At 40.8% G+C, this 22,388-nt stretch overlaps 1 pseudogene; it reads left to right on the forward strand.

Annotated features, from left to right (window-relative positions):
- The first annotated feature begins 712 nt into the window (after positions 1 to 712).
- Positions 713 to 11,144, forward strand: LOC103734761 (annotated as a pseudogene).
- Positions 11,145 to 22,388: the final 11,244 nt, after the last annotated feature.

Raw genomic sequence — 22,388 nt, forward strand, 5'->3', positions numbered from 1 at the left:
GATGGTGGTCAAAATATTAACAATCAAATGATGGCATCATGGTGGTGGTGATGATGTGATGGTGATGATGATGATGATGATGATGATGATGATGATAATGACCATAACAATGATAAAACCACCTCTACAGGTTAAGTAATCTTCTTGAAGCCACATGGTCAGCATTCAGGAACTACATAACCAAGACTCTCCATCCTTCCATGTTCTGATATATAATTGCCTAGAGGGCTTATAGCCTATAAGGGAAGCAGAACTCGCAACATGTAACAATTATCTTCTGAAACATCACAATTCAGGAATTACAGAATATTACTTTAGAGAGGAGACCAAATTCATCTTGGTTTTTTACCCATCTGAAAATGGGTAAAATCTATTCCCATCAGGAAAAGAATAAAGAACTGCTGAGCAGAATCCTCTGTGTGTGTGTGTGTGTGTGTGTGTGTGTGTGTGTGTGTGTGTGTGTGTTGTAGCAAGGAGGGGAAATCACCAGGGAGAGGAGAACCACATAACACAAAGAGTAAGCTAGCTACCCCTGATAGTCATAAATCATTCTCTCCATCACATTCTGCCTACAGACATATCGATCGTGGACTAATCAAGTAGAAAGGGTCATTGGGGAAAAAAATAACGGGTTTACAAAAATAAATCCCTTTCACGCAACTACTATTTCAGGAACAAGCTGAGGGCACATTTTTCAAAGGGCTAGGTGGACATGAGGTTGGAAAGGGGCAACAGGAGGTAAGAAGACAGGCCCTCCTCCAGCAGGCCTCACACACTCCTGCTTGTTTTCCAGCCTGTGTTCATTGCACTGTGATCCAGGGTAACATCTGGGCTCTGAGCAGGCTTGATTTAATAATGTGTTGGGAGCTGGCATTTGCTTTGGTCCCCCTGCAGCTGTAAACAGCGGCAGGAAGACGTGTACCAGACCTGATTTACCCGCCGTCTTCTACTGAGAAAGACACATTAATATTTAATAGAAGAAAAATAATTCATGCAGATTTGAAAGCAAAACCTATGAAAAGGCACACTAAACAAAGCTGAGGGGAACTGGTATGCTTCGGGAAGTCTCACGATTTATTCGCATGGAGGTAACTAGGCGAATCTCACCCACCTGTCTCCTCCTGTTTTGGCTCCACAGCTCTAAACATCTCCTAAATTTCCACCCAGGCCTTGTGTTTATGCTCCTGAGTCCATTGCTGGAAACTCGGCAGCAGAGGCAGAGGTGGAGCTGAAGGAAGACCTAGTAAGGGGCTATGTTGTCTTCCAGTCCCAGGGCATCTCTCAGGGTGACTTTAGAGTCTGCGGTCGGACCCAACTTCTGTTAACTAGAAAACAGGTATAATAAAACTGGATGCTAGGGGCCAATCTTCTCAGAAAGGACATTATGTGTTGACACTAGTAAAGGTATGACCCCCACCTAGGGCAGGTCCTAAAAAAAGAGCAAAATGTATTTCCAGTGAGTCTCCATGTCCACAGCCTTCTATACTGCAACTTCTAGGCTAAGGCCCTCCATCTGAGTGTTAAACCTGGGCTTGGAATCCCATAGAAAGAAAATTTATGCCCCCACCCTTTCCCAGCCTCCTTACTCTCATCAGAGCTTTCTGATTTTATATACTGTCACTCCAAAAGACTTGTCTTGGCTTCTTAAATGGATAGCTGCTCATTAATCTGCCCTGTGTGTTTAACAAGCATGTTTAACATGCATTGGTATAACATCCAAAACAGCTTGTATTTAAAAAAAAAAAAAAAAAGGCTTTTTGCAAACAAACACGACCTTCAGTGACTGGCTTGCATGGTGTGACTTTCAGGTGTGTCAGGGCCTGTGCACCCTTGACTTACACCACAGCAAAGGCCCGAACCTTCTTACAGAAGCATGTTCTGTAATATGTTAGGGAAAGTTTCATCCACGGTCACCTTAATACTGTCTCCTCTGAACTTGTGTCAGTTCCATTCCTCTGCCACACTGCTTCCTAGAAACTACCTTCAAAAATTACCTCTCAGGTTGGACACTTATACCTGTAACTCTAGCACTTAGGAGGTGGCGGCAAGAGGATTAAGAGCTCAAGGCCATTCTTAGCTACATAGTGAGTTCTTGGCTAGCCTTGGCTACATGAGACCCTATCTCAAAAACAAAAGAAATCAAAACAAAACAAAAGAAGTACCTCTTCTACAGCTTAGAACTTCATTCTGCTAGCTGGTGGCATGCACCAACTTGTACTGAGGAAAGAACAGCATGGAGGTTAGGAAGCAGCTAGAGGCTCCTAGTGAATTCTTTGATTCAGAGAGAAAATCTCCTGGGTCAGCTCAACCTTCTTGGCAGTGATGGTAGAATATTTAGGTATTTCTCAAGTGGGAAGGAATCCCTAGGCATACCAGCAAGTTTTCTTTTGTTTTTCTGTTCTTTTTTTAAAAAAAGATTTGACATTTACTTGTGTGTATGAGTGTGAATGTGCATGTAGCTACTCACTGAGGCCTCTTAGGGTGTCAGATACCCTGAATTTGGAGTTACAGTGGTTGTGAGCCACCCAGTGTGGGTACTGGGAACTGAACCCTCACCTCTGGAAGAGCAGTACTGAGTAGAGCCTTCTCTCTAGACCCCCAGCAGGTTTTTATTGGCCCAACTTTGCCTCATTTCCTCTGAAATAGTTACTTTAATGATTTCGCATTCAGGCTTGAGAACAAGACGTCTCCTTTCTCTCTCTTTCCACAGTCCACCCTCCCTTGAGATCACAGCATAGCGACCAGAACCATTTAATAATCATAAAGCAACATGGTCTTACAGGATAAATGTGTAGGCATAGTTTTTCCATGTAAATAATGTAATTTTGTGAGGAAGAGGCCCTGGACACGTTTTTCATATGAATAGGCCCATTATAAGCTGCACCTGACCGAGAATCATTTTAGAATTGCTCTTTCCGGAGCTTTCTACTTAGCAAATATTTCCTGGTACTAAATCACCATAAGCCACATTTTTATGTCACTGTGAATTTGCTCAAAATAAGTTCTATACACCTCCAAATTGTCCCTCAACTGAGATTTGGCTATTGACAATAGTAAGTTAGTTAGTTAGTTAGTTAGTTAGTTAGTTAGTTAGCTACTTAATTTATTATTTACCTTTTCAATCTAGGGGGATATTAAGGGAAAGGACTTAAGGAGGTTAGGTAAAAAGGAAGAGAACTCAGAATCTAGTAGGGTTTTCACTATCAAAGCAAAGTTTATTTAGCGTTTACTTCTTTTCTTAAAAGCAACTAGAAAAAAAATTGTGCTTACAAAATGGGCTGCTGTCCAACCAGGGACCCAACGGAACACTTTTCTGGAAGACTAGGACAGCTCAGCTTATCACGGCCTCTAAACAAATATTCAGGAGAAAGCTACGAATTCTCTAAGGCCCAATGTCAGCAGATAGCCATGGATGGAAATGGAATATTAATTATCCCTTCCTGTGTTTTATATTTTCAGATTTAATAGACATTGAAAATCCAGACATTGATAAAACGACAGGATGTCAGGTCTAACATCTGTTCTCTGTACCCTGCAGAAATGTGTAGCATTAATATTTAATAAAAAAATAATAGCCCTGATTTGGACTCACCAGTCATTTCACACTGTTCTCCCAGGACATTTACTTCAGATCTTATAGTCTTGCAAACTTTAAATACATGTGTCTCTCCCATGAGCCACACTCCCCAGCATTCACAAGCAGCATGGTTTTTACTCTTGCTGAACCACATACCTTCCAGCCACACTACATTTCCACTGTCTTCTGCTCAGTGAAGGCAACTGTCGTAGACCAACCATGGACTACATGAACCTCAATGGAAAGACAGCACGTGGTGAGAAGATGTGAGTTGCAGGACTTTGTCCCACCAGCTGCTCTTTGTTCTTATGAGTTCTTAGTTGTGAGTTCTTAGTTAGGGAAATCTGGGCTCACAGGTTTTCTCTCAGGCCATCACTTCCATCTACAGAAGAGTCAATACGGTGACCCACAAATGGTCCCGATGGGCACCAGCCACCTGTGCACCTTTGTTCCACTTTCACATTTCCTCTCAGTATTTGTAAGACAACAGGAGCTCTAAGAAAGCCCCTGAGAAATAAACAAACACCTAAAACTGAAGCAATTACTTTAAAGGAAACTAATTAGAGGAGAGGGAATGGGTAGTGGATTGGATTCAAACATATTATATGCATATATGAATATTAAGTAAAATAGTTAATAAAAAATAATTTTTAAAAAGGCAACGAAGAAACAATTGAGAAGAGAGAAGAAGCCTCTTTCTATGGTGCCATAACTTTCTCTTCTTCTTTCCTGGAATTCACATTGCTGGGAGAATTTAGGGCCAGCCTTGTCCTACTCCTGGCCTCAGGATTTTGTAATGAAATTCCTTACTTCCCAGAATAAGTGGAAATATCTTCCCTTTTCAGAACAGCCTCTGGCAAAGTCATTTCTTCATAAATTAGTCTTCTGCCTCTTTTAAGTAAATCACATTTCCCAGAATTTAAGCCATAGATTCAACTCAAGTTGAGAAGGTGGGGACAGAATTACAAAGGGCTTCTATTCTCTTAGATCAACAACCCCTCTCTTCTTATGCAAAGCCTCCCTGGACCTGGTTGTAGTCCGGAGTAGTTGAAGGGCTAGAAATGACATAACTAAGGTTTATATTTTGTTGGGAGTTTCAGCAGTGACTTAAGTTCCCCTTTTCCTCTAACCACTTGATCTCCCCTAAGAATAATGAGTGCAAAAAGTGATAAAGGATCAGCTTCGTTATAATCTAAATGTCAATCGATAACCGTGTCACTCACACCAGCCTCTATGGTAAAGCAGGATACAAGAGTACAGCTTGAATATAAATTAGCAGCTTTCTTCTCCAATCTAACCCTTAGTGCCTGTTTATAATAAGGGAAGTCTAGTCTAGAGAACCCATTCTAACACTTGGCCCAATAGTGGGCAAAGTGCATATGGGACCCATGTATTTAATAAGATTTAAGGCCTTTTACGTTTTTGTTTACTGAAGCAAGATCTTGCTGTGTTACAGGATCAAGAGAGCCTCTCACTACAGCCTCCTAAGTAGCTGGTACTACAGGTCCGTGCCATCACACCTGTCTTATAGTAAGGTCTGGACCTCTCAGCTATTCTTCAACACCACAGAAGGCAGTCTATCCCAAGTTCTAGAAAGTCAAAGGAAAGAGAGAAGGGCTTACCTTGACTGATGACCACAGAGGAACAAGCATCATGCCTCACTGAACAGTGGTCCTGAATGTGGTCCTCTAGATTGTAGCCTCCTGGTGACCCAGTTGCTGACCCTAATCCTTAGGTAAGATCAAGTGAGCTGGGAGAAACCCAAAGTGCCCTAACCCATATATTCCACTTCTCAGGAATTAAAAAGTCTCTTTCTCAAAGTGAAAAAAGGGAAGAGGGAGACAAGAGTTGCTACTGTCGTATGACTAAGAAATGCCAGGCCTCTGGATCCCCGGAGTTTGGTAAAATACACGGTTAAAAAAAGTAGTGGTATTTGTGTGACATGAGGCTGAGGAAAAGTCTCAGAGGGAAGAAAACAATATATTTTAGGGACATTCTGTAGCCATAATCCCCTTGACCTAAAAGAGGCGAGGCAAGGGGCTTTGAGAGGAGCCTTACCTGGAGTAGAGCACAAGCTTCTTCCTTTGAACACAACACTAGGAAGGCGTCTTCTGCAAAGAAAAGGAGCCCTGAATGTTTCTCTATTCATAACAAAATGGTGTTCACACTTGGGAAGCACAATGAAGACCTAGTTCCAATCATAGTTAAGGAGACCTGATGGTAGACACAAGACACCACCTGGCTACACAGTCTGAACGCCTTTCTTTCACACTAAAATCCAATGGTGGCTCTGAGCTAAGCAGGCAAAATAAGTTCTTTTGTGTTCATGACAACTGGCCTTATCATGCAGTACAGATATGTGAAAATCAGGCAAACCAGTGTCAAGCCCATAAAGGCAGTTGCTTTAGTAATTTGAATTTTGACAAGTTTTCAGAATCATCACTTTACAAGGAGGCTTCTTTCCAGAGCCACAGTGTAAGACTATGATCCATTTCAGATGTTGTTGACATAAACACCTTTTGAAAAGCCTTGTCTTTTAAAATCTCAGTCTACCTCTTTGGGTTGGCATTCTATCTGCTCTGTCTTAACTCATAAAATACATAAAGTGTAACGTATTTAGACTTAACAGTTTTCTCTCCTCTCTCTCTCTCTCTCTCTCTCTCTCTCTCTCTCTCTCTCTGTATATCTGTCTCTTCCTCACATCTAATCCTTCCACCACCCCCCCCCTTCTTCCAACACAAAAGAAAATCCATTCCAAATTCTCCCGGAAGGTAGAACAGGTGCTTATCTGCGAACAGAAGAGGGGTTGGCACCGCAGGTCTGCCACAATTTCTGCAGTTGATAGTTCTGAAAGGTTAGTGCCAAATGGCATCTTTCTATTGTTTTAATAATTCCTTTATTCCTCGTTACCTAAAAGTATTTAATATCAATAATGTTTTACTTAGCTTCAGGTCGATCTGTACTTTGTGTAAACTTCTATACCTTTAGTCACAAGTTTCTGTACTGACTCTTCTCCCAAGGAATTCGGAGATCTCTGACATGGATCGGCTAGCATTACTGAGTATTGTACCGAATCCCTGGGTTATGTTATGTCATTCTTAGTTCCATCTAATCCCACAACTGTCCGATAAAGAAGGTGGAAGTATTAGTCCCAAACAGGAGATGAGGAAATGGAGTTAAGTGAGACCTGCCTGATATACCACAAGCAAGAGAGGCAGGGCTAGAGCTCAGTGCTCACTGGAGATCTGTCTAAAGTAGTGGCGTCCATCTCCACGGCCACTGCAGACCAGGCATGCCTCTGTGCCTTTTTTAATTCTGAGCTTATCAAGGGATGCTTTCAAGTGATCAATCTTGATTTGCTCAAAATCTACACTTGGCTGCTCGGTAGGAAGTCCAAGACTGTTTCAAGGGACATGGGGCTGACCCTTTTTCCAAGTCTTGAAAAACAGAAAATAAGAATGTTAATAAAGACTCAGCTGTCTTTCTTTATTCCTTCCATGGAAACTTAAAATACTGCTCATCAAAAGCATTTACCTCATGGATGAGTATGGATGGAACAGGAAGAAAAGAGAAATTCCCTCCAGTCATATCAGTTAAATATGTATTTCCCAACATTCCTTGCCAGTGGCAAGAAAGAAAAGCCAGTTTCCTATGTGGTCCAGTGTCTACCACCAGGTCAGTCTGATGATGCCCCACATTTGTAGAGCATTTTACATTTTCAAAGAATCTGTACATTGCTAAATGTACAATATGAAAGCCCAACCCATTTTTCAGATGCAAGAATATAAAATCAGTATTTTGACTGACTTAAGATTACCTTTCAGGGTGAATTACAGCAGGATACAAGAGGCTCCCGAAGCAGAAAAGTCAAAAGGTTTTCCTTTCGTGGCCGTCTTACTTCGTCTTTTTGACGTCGGAGACAGTTTTAGTTAAGTGTTAGAGAGATGGCTGGTCTATCCATGACTGACGTGATTGCGGCACTTCCCGTTTCCGTTCTGGCGTCCTTACTGATGCTGCGCCGCCCTCCTCTGGGGCCTCTGCTCGTCACGCAGGCTGCTGACTGAGCCTGGTCCGTTCCTTAGCTCTTTTCTCATCGGTCAAGATCTGCCGAGACAAGGGAGCTGACCTAGGTGCTCAAAGGAAAGCAGTCTAAAAGAAGTATCTCTCAGTGAAATGTGGTTGTTTATTAACCCCAAATGTTCTCAAAAGTCACGGCATTTCTTCAAGATGAAGTTGGCAGCTCTCACAAGTCTACACTTGTTCACCCAACTGGCACTGCTTGAAGTAAAATGAAGAAGCTCGCGTAAAACCTCAGATTCTTAAATAAGGTTTTCTTCCTCAGACTAACTTTCAGAGTTTAAACTATGACCTGACCATAGGCTAGTTATATCAAACTTATTATATCTTCCTTTGCCCTGCTCATTTCAGAGTTCAGATGTGTTAAAAACACTAAACTGCAGCCAGGACAATAGAGTCGGCACTGGTGAGACTAAGATCCTTGCAGTTTCTTTGTGCAAAACGCCTCATACCACAGTACATAAACCTAAAACTACTCTTTAGAATGCTAGGTGACAGAAGTGTACTGATGATAAATCATGAAAAGACCACATGTAGATCCCTTTAGTGGTAACTAATGCCCTACAGAAAGAGAAAGAGGAAAAACACAGAATGCACATTTTCAATTCAATAATAAACTAGGCTGCAAAACATCTTTAATTAATACATTAAAATATCATATAATCCTTTTTTCTCACCATGTATCCATGTTGTTCTTATATTACCATGTAACTTACAATTCAACTCATCCATCAACACTAACAGCAGCTGGCCAGGAAATTAGTACCTTGAAAAACAAATAAGGTCACTTTTAACATTAATACTCAAAATGGAATTTGCTTTTCCTCAAGCTTCAAGAGTCACCCCAAGATAAGATGCAAGAGTATGAAAACACAAAGGAGAAGAGCAGATTGACACTCTACCCTCTAAACACATAGATATATTCAGGAGAACCTCCATATGCTAGACATTAAGCATGTATATTCTGTTTGATCATGACAATCCTAAAAAATATATATTAGTATGTCTACTTCACAGCAAGCAAACACTGAGTAGGCAAACTAAGCAATTTTCCCAACATTATTGTTTAAGTCAAGTGAATCTGTTTGTCACTGACCCTAAGCAAATTTATCCAGTGGATCTTGATCACCCCAACACCACCACCTCCAGAGTGTTGAGTTTTTTCCTAGAGAATCTATTCATATAAAAGACCAACATAACCGAAAGTTGGTGTATTCGCTAATATTCTGTGACTGTGATAAAATACCATGACTTAAGCAACTTAAGAAAGTTTATTTTGGCTTGAGGTTTGGAGGGCTAGAGAACGAAATGGCTGGGAATGCATGGGATGCAGGCAGGAGGAGGAAGCAGGCTGATCACATTTTAAATCTACACACGGGAAGCAGAGAGTGGGAAGGAACTGAAATGAAGCTATAAACCCTCAGTGGCCTCCCACCAGTGATGTACTTTCTCCAGCAAGGCTCCACCTCCTAAAAATTCTGTAACCTTCCCAAATGCACAGCCAACTGGATACCAAATGCTCAAGGAAATGAGGTTATGGAGGGCATCTCACTCAAACCACAGCAGTTCTCACTTCCTAATCAAAATGGCCAGATTCATCTGATCTTCATCCTACAGAAAAATCTATTGGTTGGCTAAAACTAATGACAAGATGAAACTGTGCTTGTTAAAGCACTGTTTGTCAATATGGCAGAATCTAGAATTGTCTAGGAGACAAACCTTTGAGTACATCTGTGGTGGAGTTTCTAGATTAGACTAATTAAGGTAAGAAGACTCATCCTAATTTATCGGGGTACCATCCCATGGGCTGGGGCAGTCTGAATAAAGAGGAGAAAAGCAAGCTGGGCGTTCATCTACCTCTGCTTCCTGACAACAGATCCAATGTGACCAGGTGCTTCATGACTCCGCTGCCATGCCTTCCCCACCATGCTGGCTGGCACCCTCACACTGCAATTCACAATAAACCCTTCCTCCGTAAAGTGTTTCTGTCAGGTATTTGATCAAAACAAGGAAAGTAACTAATACAGAAAAATGGTAGTGAAAAGAGGTCTGTTGCTGTGATAAACCTAACCATGTGGTTCACAGGCCTTTGGAACTGGTTTGCAGGAGGAATGTAGAAGGGTTTGGAACTTTGGTCTAGGAGGAAAAAAAACCCAAATGCTGTAAGCAGAACTCATTGGGCATTCTGGTGGAAGTTTAGGAGTCTAGAACACTGACAGGAACATAGATAAGGGAAGCCTGGTCTGTAAGACCTCAAAGAGGTAGAAGGCCACCAGCAGGAACTGAGCTATGCGTTTCTCATGCCACATTCTGACAAAGAATCTAGCCCTCTGCCATCACCTTTTATATGGGCTGCAACCAGAAGGTAATGCTCACATTTAGGGTGGGCCTTCTGGCGTCAAATAATCCAATCAAAAGTGTCTCTTTCTGGAAGGTTAATTCCAGATCAGTCAAGTTGACAACCAAGATTAGCTATTACACCTACCATGATGAACTGAGCCCTCAGATTGTGAACCCTTAGGTTGCTTTTACCAGGTATTTTGTTATAGCAGTAAGAAAAATAACACAGAATTGTGTCAAGAATCCAATCAACTTGCTACTGACCCATCCCCTAAGTAGAACTGGCCACTGAAATTCCAGAAGAGTAAGGAAAGCCTCTAAATTGCAAACAAAATCATGAAAAATGAACAGAATAATAGAAACCCAATAAAACAATGTGAGGAGCAGAACAAAACTGAAAGAACTGCAACTTGCTATCCTTGGGATGCATCCCATATAAGTAAAGAAGCTATATGAAAGAATAATGAAAAGTGGTCAGGTCACCGAGGGGCCTAAGGAAGAGTGGCAGCATGCCTGGTGACTGAGCAGAGCCTGATGACAGGGTGGAGAGCTGCACGTTGCACGCTGGTACAACAGCTCACTAGCTAAATGCCAACAGTTCCTGGTACCAGGTAAGATTCAGCACATTCTCTGCTCTGGAAGCCTTAGCACCAAGGGGTTATGGCTGTGGCTGGTGATGTTCACACTGTGAGAGGAAACTTTGATAAGGATTCAAATTATCCGGAACAGAAAGCTGTGACTGTAAGACGGTTCAAAATCGGTTTGATCCATGCGCATCAAGTTATTTCATGGGGCAACATGGCTAGCTTAGCCCTGCCACAAAGGATGTTTGATGTGCACCTTTCTGTCCTCAGATACACACACACACACACACACACACACACACACACACACACACACACACACACACACACACACACACACACACACACACACACACACACACACACACAAATTCCAAGTATCTGAGTATGAAAATAACCTCTACATTAACCCAGATTCTGCCAATGAGGCATTTAATGCCTTGGAAACAAATGTTATTCCATCATTTGTGTTGATGACTATCCAGGCATCTACAATGGTCACTTGTATCTATAAGCTAATTGGTGATGATGAGAAAGTAGAACAAATTAAATGCAAACAATTGTAAAGCCAGGCCTGTTGTGATAATTTTGTTTGCTTTCATTCTTCTGTTCAAATCAAATAAATAAGCACATGCCACACAATTGTATCACTTTTATAATATTTTCAAGTAAAATATCTTCTCTGTCAATACATAATTGCTCTAAGCTTCCTATAAATTATAAGAATCTTTGTTTTGCAGGATATGGTTTCTATGAAAAGGTTGACCCCACAGTACAAGATCACATATAAGAAGAGTTTATCCACTGATTTAACGAAGCTGTGTTGCAACTCTTTGCTTAACCTTTTCCACCTCTGTGTTAAGGTAAAATGATGGATGGTCTTGTGGCTACTGATGTGAAGATAGAAAGGAATGCCTTGTATAGACTGTGTGCTGCATTCTTCTTACAAATGGTTCCAAGGATTGGTATAATAACTTGATAATTATATGAATTAGTTTTCCCTTTCTGAGATATATTACTTGCAATGATATATGTTGTTATATTTTTCTTACTAAAAGTTTCCTAGGCATAAAAAAGAAAATTTATCCTTTAAATATCTCCCAAGTCAGTTGTTTTGACTTTATTACAAAATTAGTACATGAGGAGGCAGAATCTACACTTCCTATATACGTTTTTACCTTTCATTTACAAAAAAGTATAAGGGCCTGCCCCAAGATGTGGGTGTTAGTGGCCACATATCTATACATGTAATCTCATAATAATGACATCAATAACAATCAATGTCTTATGATGCCTGTGGTCCCACGAGATTACAGTGCAGCTGAGAAATGCACATCTATTTTTGTCACTTACTTTTCTTCCCTTATACAACTTATGCTTCAAAGGACAAAGATGTCCAGAAGAGATAGCTCATCAAGTCCAGACATCTGTTATAGCCCTTTGCAAACAGCAGAACATCAGCTTGTAAACCACCTAGGGTCAATGGTTCCTTCTGGCTACTGTAGAGCTAAGAAAATCAAGACCCTCCCAAAGCAAGATGGTACCAATGCCAAAGGCTGAAATGTTTCCCCAGTCAGTGTCAGCGTTTTTGAAAGGGACAGAAGAACAAATCCAATCTCTTCCTTACAGACCAGATAACTGAGACAAACAGAATTTCAGTGCCTCACCCAAGATGACAGTTAATTAACAACAGAGATGCAACTCGAATCCATGACTCTGGTCTTCTCCCTCTTTCCCTGTTTTGTGCTTTATCCTCCAGGTTTATCAAATCAGCGAAAATGGTTCCGATACTTCCCGGCCAGGAGACAAGCCAATTAGGATCAAAGCACATCTGTGCAGCTAATGACAGTCTAATTCACTATTGGCAGAAACATAGGAGATTTGGGGAGAAAATTGCAACAGACTGTTACAGATGGATCTTTAATACATTGTAGAAAACAGAAAACACCTCTTAGATCACAAAGCATGGAAAAGAGGAGCCAACCAGCCCTATTCATCTTCAATGCAGTTCTGCCCTATGATTGGTTGGTCCCTGAAGTCTGAATGTTCCAAATGCACATCTGCTTCCATACTGAAAGGAGAACCCAGCACTACTAAACTAATAATAAATTTATTTTTTCAAAACAGGGTTAAAAGCTGGAGAAACTACAAAATCAAGCAAGGATGATGTAATCAGTTCCTTTGTGTTCAGAAACCAACTACAGTCCATGACTGCATAGCTGTCTTTGCAGGCATTTTCCAGCCTTCCCAGCTACCCTCTTACTTTAAACACTTCTTGCAAAGGAAGAACACACGTCCTCTTTTGCTGACTGAGTGTATCTTCACTGAGCACTTCCTAGACGATAAAGACTGCTAAAGTCATCACAGGGCTAACCCTACCACAGTTCTAGGATTGAGACTAATTATCAAAGCTTCTTAAAGACCAGCTTATCATTGTGGCGCATCCCTGTAATCCATTAATTTGGGAGGCAGAGGCAGGAGGATTAAGGGTCCATGTCAGCCTCACCTACATAGTCAGTTTGAAAGCAGGATGGGGTACATTGATATCTCTCTCTCTCTCTCTCTCTCTCTCTCTCTCTTACAATGAGGAGGGGGTTAAGACTATAGCTCAGTTAATATAATGTTTGCTGGCAAAGTATGAGAACCTGAGTTGAGTCCCCAAGAACAAGGCTGGGCATTGCATTTCCAGTTAGTCCTGGCACTGGGTACAGAGACACAGATCCCTGGGCCTCGCTGGTCAGCCAGACTGGCCTAATGGGCAAGCTCCAGGCCAGTAAAAGATCCTATGTCAAAGACAAGGTGCATGGCTCTTGAGAAACAGCATCCAAGGTTGATCTCTGGCATCTACACATGCAAGGACACGTGTTCAGATGCACTTACACACACACATGAACACACAAACACACACACACACACACACAAGAAGTTGGACAGAAGCAAGTAAAAAACAAAACCCAAAGCCTTGCACCCATTATGAAAATTTTAAATGCCAAGTGGACAGACTCATGTAATGAAAGCCCATGAATTTATCATCCAGATTTCACAAGTTTTTAACATTCCCTTGTCTTTCGAATGTTTTTTTTCCATTCTTTAAAAAACATAAGAATCTCTAAGTGATGCCCTAATCTGGGACAAACACGTTTCCATTCGCCTGAAACTATTGCATAGCATATTTCTATGTACCAACAGTACCTTTCCGTTCACTTTGGAACCACTTTATATTCATAAATGATCTTACTTGAATGATCAGATCTGTGGTCAGCTCATGTATGGGCAGTAATAGTAGTCTGAAGTCCTTAAGAAAATGGTTGTAACTTAAACCATTTGTTTTTACTCACTCTGTGAAAAGAATACCTTTCTATTCTAGGTTCTTCTATGTACTTCAAGATCAAAGATCATAGGCACTGAATTCACAGATCCCCTGGTAAATTTCACCATTGGAAGAAATTGACATAGGAATTAAAAGTTAGAGGAGAAGGAAACATATTCAGTAGCTACAACAGACATGCAGGCTTTGGAAGACAGAAGATATGATCTTTCACTCATGGTTTCATTCATGGTTTGACTACAGGCAACCAAGACCCTAGAGTCAATCTCCCCACTATCCCTAAACTACTGAGCTTCCTGAAAATGATCGTCTTATGTTTTGCCAACTCAGTCCTTATACAGTCATCCAATTCCCTACATAGAACTTTTCTATCTTGAAACACTGAGTTCCAATTCCTTGACTCAATACTGAGCAACAGGGATCCCCATCCAGGAGCATAACAGCAGAGAGTGCCACCCGCTCTGACTGCCAGCCCTCCCTCCGGCCATCCAGCTGGTGCCTGGCTAGAACACCTGCCACTTTCTCTTTTCCCTGTCTTTTCTCATGCTAGCCCATCTTTCCTTTCTGCATTTAGCCCACTACCCTAACTTCGATTTTTAAATTTTATTATTTTTAAATTTTACGTGTATGAGTGCCCACATGTATGTAAGTGTACCTGTGTCACACACTGCCCACAGGGCGTCGGATTCCCTGGAACTGGAGTCACAGACAGTTGTTAGCCACCATGTGGGTGCTGGGAATTGAACCTTGGTCCCCTGCATGAGCAACCAGTGCTCTTAACTGCTGAGCCAATTCTCCAGCCCCCAACTTCTACTACTTCTACAAAGTATTAGACACTCACTTAAGGACCTGTTCTCTGACCCTGTACCAGGTTGATTATGTGTCTGTCCTCTATATTTCCTATGCAATTATCTCATCAGTGGGTTCAACAGAACATGTTTATGTTCTGTAATGTAGGCTTGCATATACTTCTAATGGATATTTTAAGCATGTATGCATTCTTTGAGTGCTTTGACAGCTTATCTTGACTGATAAATTGACTGGGCCTAGAATCACCTCAAAAATATCTGTGTCTTTCCAGAGAGATTTGACTGGAGAATGAAGACCCACTCTTAACAGCAATATGATTCCATGGGCTTTCATCCTGGACTGAATGAAAAAGAAGACAAGAGTTGAGCATCAGCATCCACCTCTGTCTGCTTCCTGGCTATGAGCACAATGTGACTAGCTGTCTCAAACTCCTGCCACCGTGCCTTGCCCACATAAGTCAGAAAAGATGCTTCCTTAAGTTGTTTTTGTCATAACAACAAGGAAAGTGTTGCAGAAATAATGGATGTTGTTTGCTTATGAAATAATCCCTGAACACTCATGTGTCAACAGTTTGGCCTTCAGCCGATGATGCTGTTGAGAAGAGACTGGGTAACGAGGATACCAATGTCATCGGTTGTACAAAGCTCTTGATGGGCCTGAAAGGTGGGCCTAGCCAGGGGAGCAGATCACTGAGAATGTGTCTCTGAAGGGAAGCGCCTTGTCTCGGCCTCCCCTTGCTCTTCCTCTGCTAGCTGTCCACTAGGAGGTCAGTAGCTTTGCTGTACCACAAGCTTCCGTCTGCCATGTTCTGTCAGATTGTGACTCACAAACAAAGGAATAAAGCAGTATGGATGGAACCTCAGAAATGATGAACTTTTAAAACAAACAATCCTTTCTTTTCAGTTGTTTCTCCTCAATAGTTTTCCACAGTGACAGAAGACTTTAGTAGACTCTTAGTTTGTCTTAGTCTTTCCAGTGCCTAGCATATTTCAAAAAGTACTTCATAAATAAACAAGTGAATGAGCAGATCCCTGCCAGCTTCTGCAGCCTGGAGATGGTGAATGTGGAAGAGACAGGGTCAATTCAAATGTTGAACCCCATGCCTTGGCCTCCTGATAGACAAAGCCCAGTATATAATAACCTGTATAGATATTTCAATTTCGATTGAAATTAATTAACCAAAATTAAACTGGCCATATTTGAAGTGCTTGACAGCTGCCAGTGGCCAATGACCTCCACAATGGTCAGACAGACAAGAGGTACTTCTACCACTGCAGAAGAGCCTCTTGGAAGGTGCTGGCCTCTGGAGCCACTGAACAGGAGTCTTTTCAAAGGTAGAGCCAGTGCAAGTGTTCTCTTCTGGAGACTCAGAGATGGAATGGCCAGCCAGAGTTCTCAGAGACAACTGACATCAAAGAACTGGGTTCCATCACGAGGATGAGCATCTGTGAAAGCTATTTATTGAATAGCTAAAGTGTTCAATACTTAATATACATTAAGAGTAATTTCATGAGTAAATGCAAATCTATTATCCTTTATCTACAATTACAAAAAAAAACTCAAAGCCCTCTTTTTCTTGTTTGCCACAAGTTCACATGACCGTAAAATATAACCAGAATTTGAATTTTTGTGAGCTTATTCCCAATCTTTATCAAGTATGAAAGACATGTGTTTTGCTACACAAATATATACTAGGTTCAAAGTTTCTGTCCAGATCTTGCCTTTGCTGAGGCTTTAGGTGAACGAGGACACATTATAACTGCTTCACTGTTCTAAGAAATGAAAGAATCTGAATTCTAATTTTTAAATTCTGAATACAAATAAGCAATTAGGACTCGTATTTTTATTTTCTTTTATTTGATTTGTACTGAATGAGAAAACAAAACTTGTCAAAGCTTGGAGAGAAGGAACCCTAACCCACAGTGTCAATGTCCAAAGCCTGATTTTTTAATCACTAGTTAATATTTTCTCCTTCTGCTCTTACTTAAAAATACACAGCAAATTCACAGCCTCTGCTCTAAGTGTATAGCAGAGGTCAAGACACAAAACTCATAAGTAGCATAAAAACTACACAGTCCAGGGGTTCTTCAGGGCCCTAACTGGACCCCATCCCCAAACTAGAAACAGGAAATATTAGAATCATTGAGATTAAGACATGAGAAGCCAATGTATATTTAGTATTTCCAGAGGAACTAAATAATGACATCAAGTTATTAAAAAAATTATAGCAATGAGCATGTTCAAGACTCACTTTTTAATTCAAAGTACCCCAGGGCCTTCTGTGAGAAAGAAACAATGGAAAACTTCAGCATCTCAAGGAGCAAAGCTTCTTTACCACAGCTGAAAGCAAAGGGTCCCCAGGCCAAAGGCCACCAGCAGTTTCCTTTTTATAGTCCTGCTGAGAAAGAGAACTGGGAGGATGCCAGGCAAACCAAAGGAGGCCTGGCTGTCAGCTCTAGAGGGCGACCTGGGAGCACATCAAATGGCTGGCATAGAATCATCAATCATATCAGAGACATGACTCACAAGTGCACAAGCTGAAGATGCACCCAGGCACCCTTGGGTTTTCTTTAGGAAATCACTAGAGAGCTGGGGAAGAGCAAGGATCGTGGCAGCAATGTTCTTCGGTGTGTTTCTGTCTGAAAGTCTTTAATTAGCTTCTGAGGTTGGGGAGCAGCTCTTAGGAATCATTACTTAAGGTTCAACACATTCAACTGCATTAAATTCTCATTTGTAGGAATCAGCAGATTTTTCTTTAATGGCCAACCACAAGCCCTTATGTGTGTGCTTATGACATGCTGTCTACAACTCTCACTTCAGCACATTTTGTTTCCAAACTTTCAGCCAAACAGACTCTAGAGAGGAATAGCCGTTGCAGGGGAATTTCCTGCATGTACACACAAAGGTGAGGCAGGATTGGTGGGTCCTGAATTATCTGGGACTTAAACTTCTTTTACACTCTTACGTATATTTGGGGCTTCTTCCCAGTGATCAGTACACAGCAATCTGCTTCACAGAACTGTAAAGGTATTAAAGAAGATTGTTGATCTACGCTTACGTTAGAAGGAAGGATATCTTCCTCTGTGGCCCAAACAGTGAGAACAGTTTCCTGATTCCCATTTCAATCAGGTTGACCTGGGAACAGGTCAGTCTGTCTGGAATGTCCTTTGCTTCCCAAAACATAATGGAAGTACATAAATCACTAATATTCATGCCTTTGAGTGCTTTGTGGAGCAAGATGACTTCAAAAGATTAATTCAATTGATGCTTCAGGAAGCCATTTTTTTCCAGATAAATGCAAATTCTCCACAGGAATAGTTCAGGCAGGATGACGGTAGTGTCCATGATTAACTCCGGGAGAAATCCCGTGTACCCTGCTCATAAGTACTGTCTTTTTCTGCTCAACAGAACTCACACTGCCTGGGATCAGCTGAAGTGAGAGCAACAAAAGAGAAGCCCAAAGCCACTGTGGTCAGGTCATGCTTGCTTTAGCAAAGGTTAAAAGTGGCAAAAGCATTCAGTTAAAGGACATATTCTTTGAGCCACAAAACGCTCTTTCTTTTTTTTGTCTACAGAGTTTTTGTACAGCCTAAGCCGGAAAAGGGAGTGAGAGGATGCTAAGGCTTCGGGGATCAGGCCGAGCAGTCTAAAGCCTGGTTGGATGTGTTTCCACTCATTTCCTTCCTCCCAAGAAACTTTAATGTGATTCTGAGTATGCAGATATATAAAACATGTATAGACTGACTTAAGGAGTATATAAAATAAAGAAATTTAAAATAATTCTTTGCTATATACACGTTTATCGTTTATTAAAAATGAAACTGCATATTAATGAGATAGAGTTGTCTGAAGAATTCAATCTTGGATGAACAGCGGACAGTGAAGAAAGTAGAACATCTTCACATTTTTCAGAGTTCATTGATATTTTCATTTCATAATTATCAATGCTGATAATGCAGCTTTACATAAAAACATAGATTAAAATTGCAGAAGTATGTTTATGCCATTTCCAAAATTATTTGAAGTTCTGTCCTAATCCCAAACCAAAATCCATTTAACATGAATTTAAGTCAGCAACTCAGTTGTTAAAATGAAACTTTGTAACACAGTACAATCCAGAGATCTGCAAAGTTGATACTTGGATGCTGAGGGATGATGGTAGGAAAACACTAAGGTTCTATTTCCCATAATTAAATCATTGTTTTCATAGGAGCAGAAAATTTTGTAGGTACAGTAAAACACTAAAATTCATAAGATAAAATAAGGTGAAATAGGGTAAGATTTTTGAAAAACACTTTAAAAGATTTTAAATTACATTCACAAATATCTGTGATATTTTTGATCCTATATTCTAATAATACGGCATGTCATTGATTCAAAAGACACATATTTTTCTTATCTTAACATCTCTGAATTTGAATGCCAAAGAATCAAATCTTCTTTTATTTTGCAAACAGGAATCTATGGGGAGAACCTAACTAAGATCCTATCTAAAAGAAATTCTTATTACAATTTGTCGTTTTCTCTTCATCTATGATTGCTTTTTTTTTTTTGTAGCCTCCTGGAACTTACTATGACTCACTATGTAGACCAGGCTGGCCTCAGTCTTACAGAGATCACCTGCCTCTACCTCCAGAGGGCTGGAATTAAAAGTATGTGCCACCACACCTGACTTAACTGCTTATTTGTGACAGGGGTAGTCCTTCCTAAATATTGTTTGTTCTCCCTTGTATACCTCATTTCTCTGGCTTTAACATGAAACCTTAGAGGTTGTTGTCATCGATGGGTTACAAGCAGACATGATTGATGTGTGTCACTTCCTGTCTGAAGCAATTATGATCTGGTGTCACCGTAGTCATAGCTTCGGGTTCCCCATCTTCCATTAATCTGTCCTAAATCACACTGACAAAATTTAGGACTGGATTTCGGAAACTGGCACATACATGGAGGGAAAGAGAGAGCCATGTGGGAAGTAGGGTATAATCAGCCTTCTGTTTGGTGCCTTTGAGCAGAAGCCCCATGCCTGTATTAGTTAATGCTCTAATTTGGATTGAATTTATTGGCTCTATTCATGATCACTTTTTCAAAAGAGTTTAATTAGCTATTTAATGAAGGAATATACTTTGCTGGGCAAATTCACGCCTGATTAAATCCCATGTAGAGACTGCTGAAGGCAAGACTGGGACTCTGTGCTATGAGTCCACTTAATCCCACTAATTGGCACTTGGTGCTCTAAGCAGTGCAGTGAAGTTCTAGATCACTGAGCCCCAGATTCAGATCCCCAAAGTTTTCCAGGGTATGCTCTAGATTATCATATAGCATATTTAACTTGCTGCCTTTCTGGGAAAAGAATCTTAGCTAGATAGCCCAGTCTTTCATAATGATTGTAGCACCCAGATCTGTCAATGGTCCCCTTTACCTCTCTTTCCAACCAAGTATTTTCTAGCAGTGTCTCTTTTGTGTGTTTGTACTCCTTGCACTTTTCTCTGTAAAATGCCAGTCTGTGCTCAAATGAACCTTTTCTCCAGTTCAATGAAGACATCTTGAATTTTATCTCTACTTTTCTTGAGATGAACAATTCCATCCAGATGCTGCATTTGCCCACATTTTAAAAATCAATTCTTGGGGCTGGAGAGATGGCTCAGAAGTTAAGAGCACTGACTGCTGTTGCAGAGGACCCAGGTTCTATTCCCAGCACCCACATGATGTCTACAGCTAGTAACGGTCTGAAACTCCAGTTTCAGGAGAATCTGGCACCCTCTTCTGACCTCTATGGGCATTGCATGACACAGATGCACTTACATACGTGCAGGCAATACACTCATACACATAAAAATAATAAAATATTTTTTAAATAAATTCTTCATTATTTCGTAAAGATCTTAATATTAAAACAATCAGAAACCCAGCTGATTTGACCTCTTTAGGGCTGTTCTGCCATTATTACTGTTAAGTATCAGTAAAACCAGGTTCTATCAGCAGTATAACCGAAAGTTAAGACAGCATGAACAGTTGCATGGGCATTGTGTCAAATTAAAGTCCTCGTTAAAGTTTAGATAGATTTGTTCATTTGTTTGTTTGCTTTGTTGAGACAGTATCTCACCCTGTATCCCCAGCTGGCCTAGAACTTGCCGTGTAGACCAAGCTGGCCTCCATCTTACAGAGATCTACCTACCTCTGCCTCCCAAATGCTGGGATTACAGTGTTTAGATAGATTTTGTTTAAATCTAGATTCTGTTTAAGTTTTTAAATCTCACTGTAGCTACCTAAAGTCTAATATGAAGAAGAAAACTAACTAGGATTTATTTAGATTTCTCTCAATTGATAGATTTCTCCAGTTCTGGATGGCTGTTTTCCCAAGTCAGGCCTCTTTAAGGGAGCCAGAAATAGCAGTGTGGAAGCCAGGTCACACTACAACAGCCAAAATAGGGGTAGGACCATGAAGAGCACTGTGTTCTGGTTTGAAGAATGCGAGCACCTCTGCTAGATAAATCAACGTATGGCAGTCTCAAAAAAATGCCTTCGTTTCAAAGTGACTGGACCTCACGTTAGATCTCCAAAGAAGGAAGTCCAGAGGACTGGAGAAAATGCAAACCAGTCAGCCCTTGATGTTTCCAAGAACTTTGTTTTGCTACAGTATATACAGTAAAGACCCTAGTCTGCCTCAATGAGGAATGAAAAACAGAGTCATTCAAACATGGGTGACTTTGTTAACTTCAGAACATGGACCCTATTAAGTAGGGCCCTCGAGGAAGGTATGCCTTTGGGGTATTTATTCCAAGTCCAAAGTATCATGAAATTGAATAATTCCTTTTCTTTGCAAGGGGTACATGCATTTTCAGACATGTATTAGAAACATACTACCTTATTAATAACTTGGTGGCCAGTGAGATAGTGCACCAAGTAAAAGTGCTTTGCCACAGAAACCTGATGACCTGAGTTCAAACCTTCCCCACCAGAACCTATAGCAGAAGGAGAGAGCTGGGTCCAAAAACTCTCCATGTGCTGTGCCTTAAGTCTCACACATGCATCAAATGCACACACAATAAAATAATAAATACGTTTTTGAAAAGTTGCTGTATTAGATAAATCTTGGTTCTTTGCATTTGCAGCACAGATGTGGAAAACTGCTCTTCCGGAGCTCTTGGTGGACAGTTGTTTGAGATGTGTACAGAAATGTAAAGGAAAGTTGCATTTAACTATTAGCACCATAATCAGTAATAACAATGGCTTGTATTAGTTATGGATTTTTTTCTCTTTTTTGCAATAGAAGTCCAGAGATAAGCAATCGAGGCTAATATGAAAATCTGCAGTCTTATCAAGGTCCCAAATTCTTCTCATCTTCCTTCTCCTCCACTCTTAGCACATGGCTTCCAGCCCCAAGGCTGCCACTTTATGGCTCTTTATGACTGTTGGAATATTATTTATTCTTACTTCCCTATCCAGGAAAGGAGAATGGGGAAGAAAGAATGAAAAGAGAGGATGCTAGCTGTCTACACCTGGGTTAAAGAGGCTTCCTGGCAGCCTGGTCTCCATAGCGAGTCGAGTCCAGCTGGGGCTACAGGGAGACTCTGCCTCAAAAAGACCTCCCCTCCCCAAAAAAGAGGCTTCCTGGAAACCACTCTCAACAATTTCCATTTGCTTGTCCATCCTAACCTGAAGGAAATAATTT

Source organism: Nannospalax galili, unplaced genomic scaffold (genome assembly GCF_000622305.1).
Source record: "Nannospalax galili isolate Female #2095 unplaced genomic scaffold, S.galili_v1.0 scaffold576, whole genome shotgun sequence".
Taxonomy (NCBI): Eukaryota; Metazoa; Chordata; class Mammalia; order Rodentia; family Spalacidae; genus Nannospalax; species Nannospalax galili.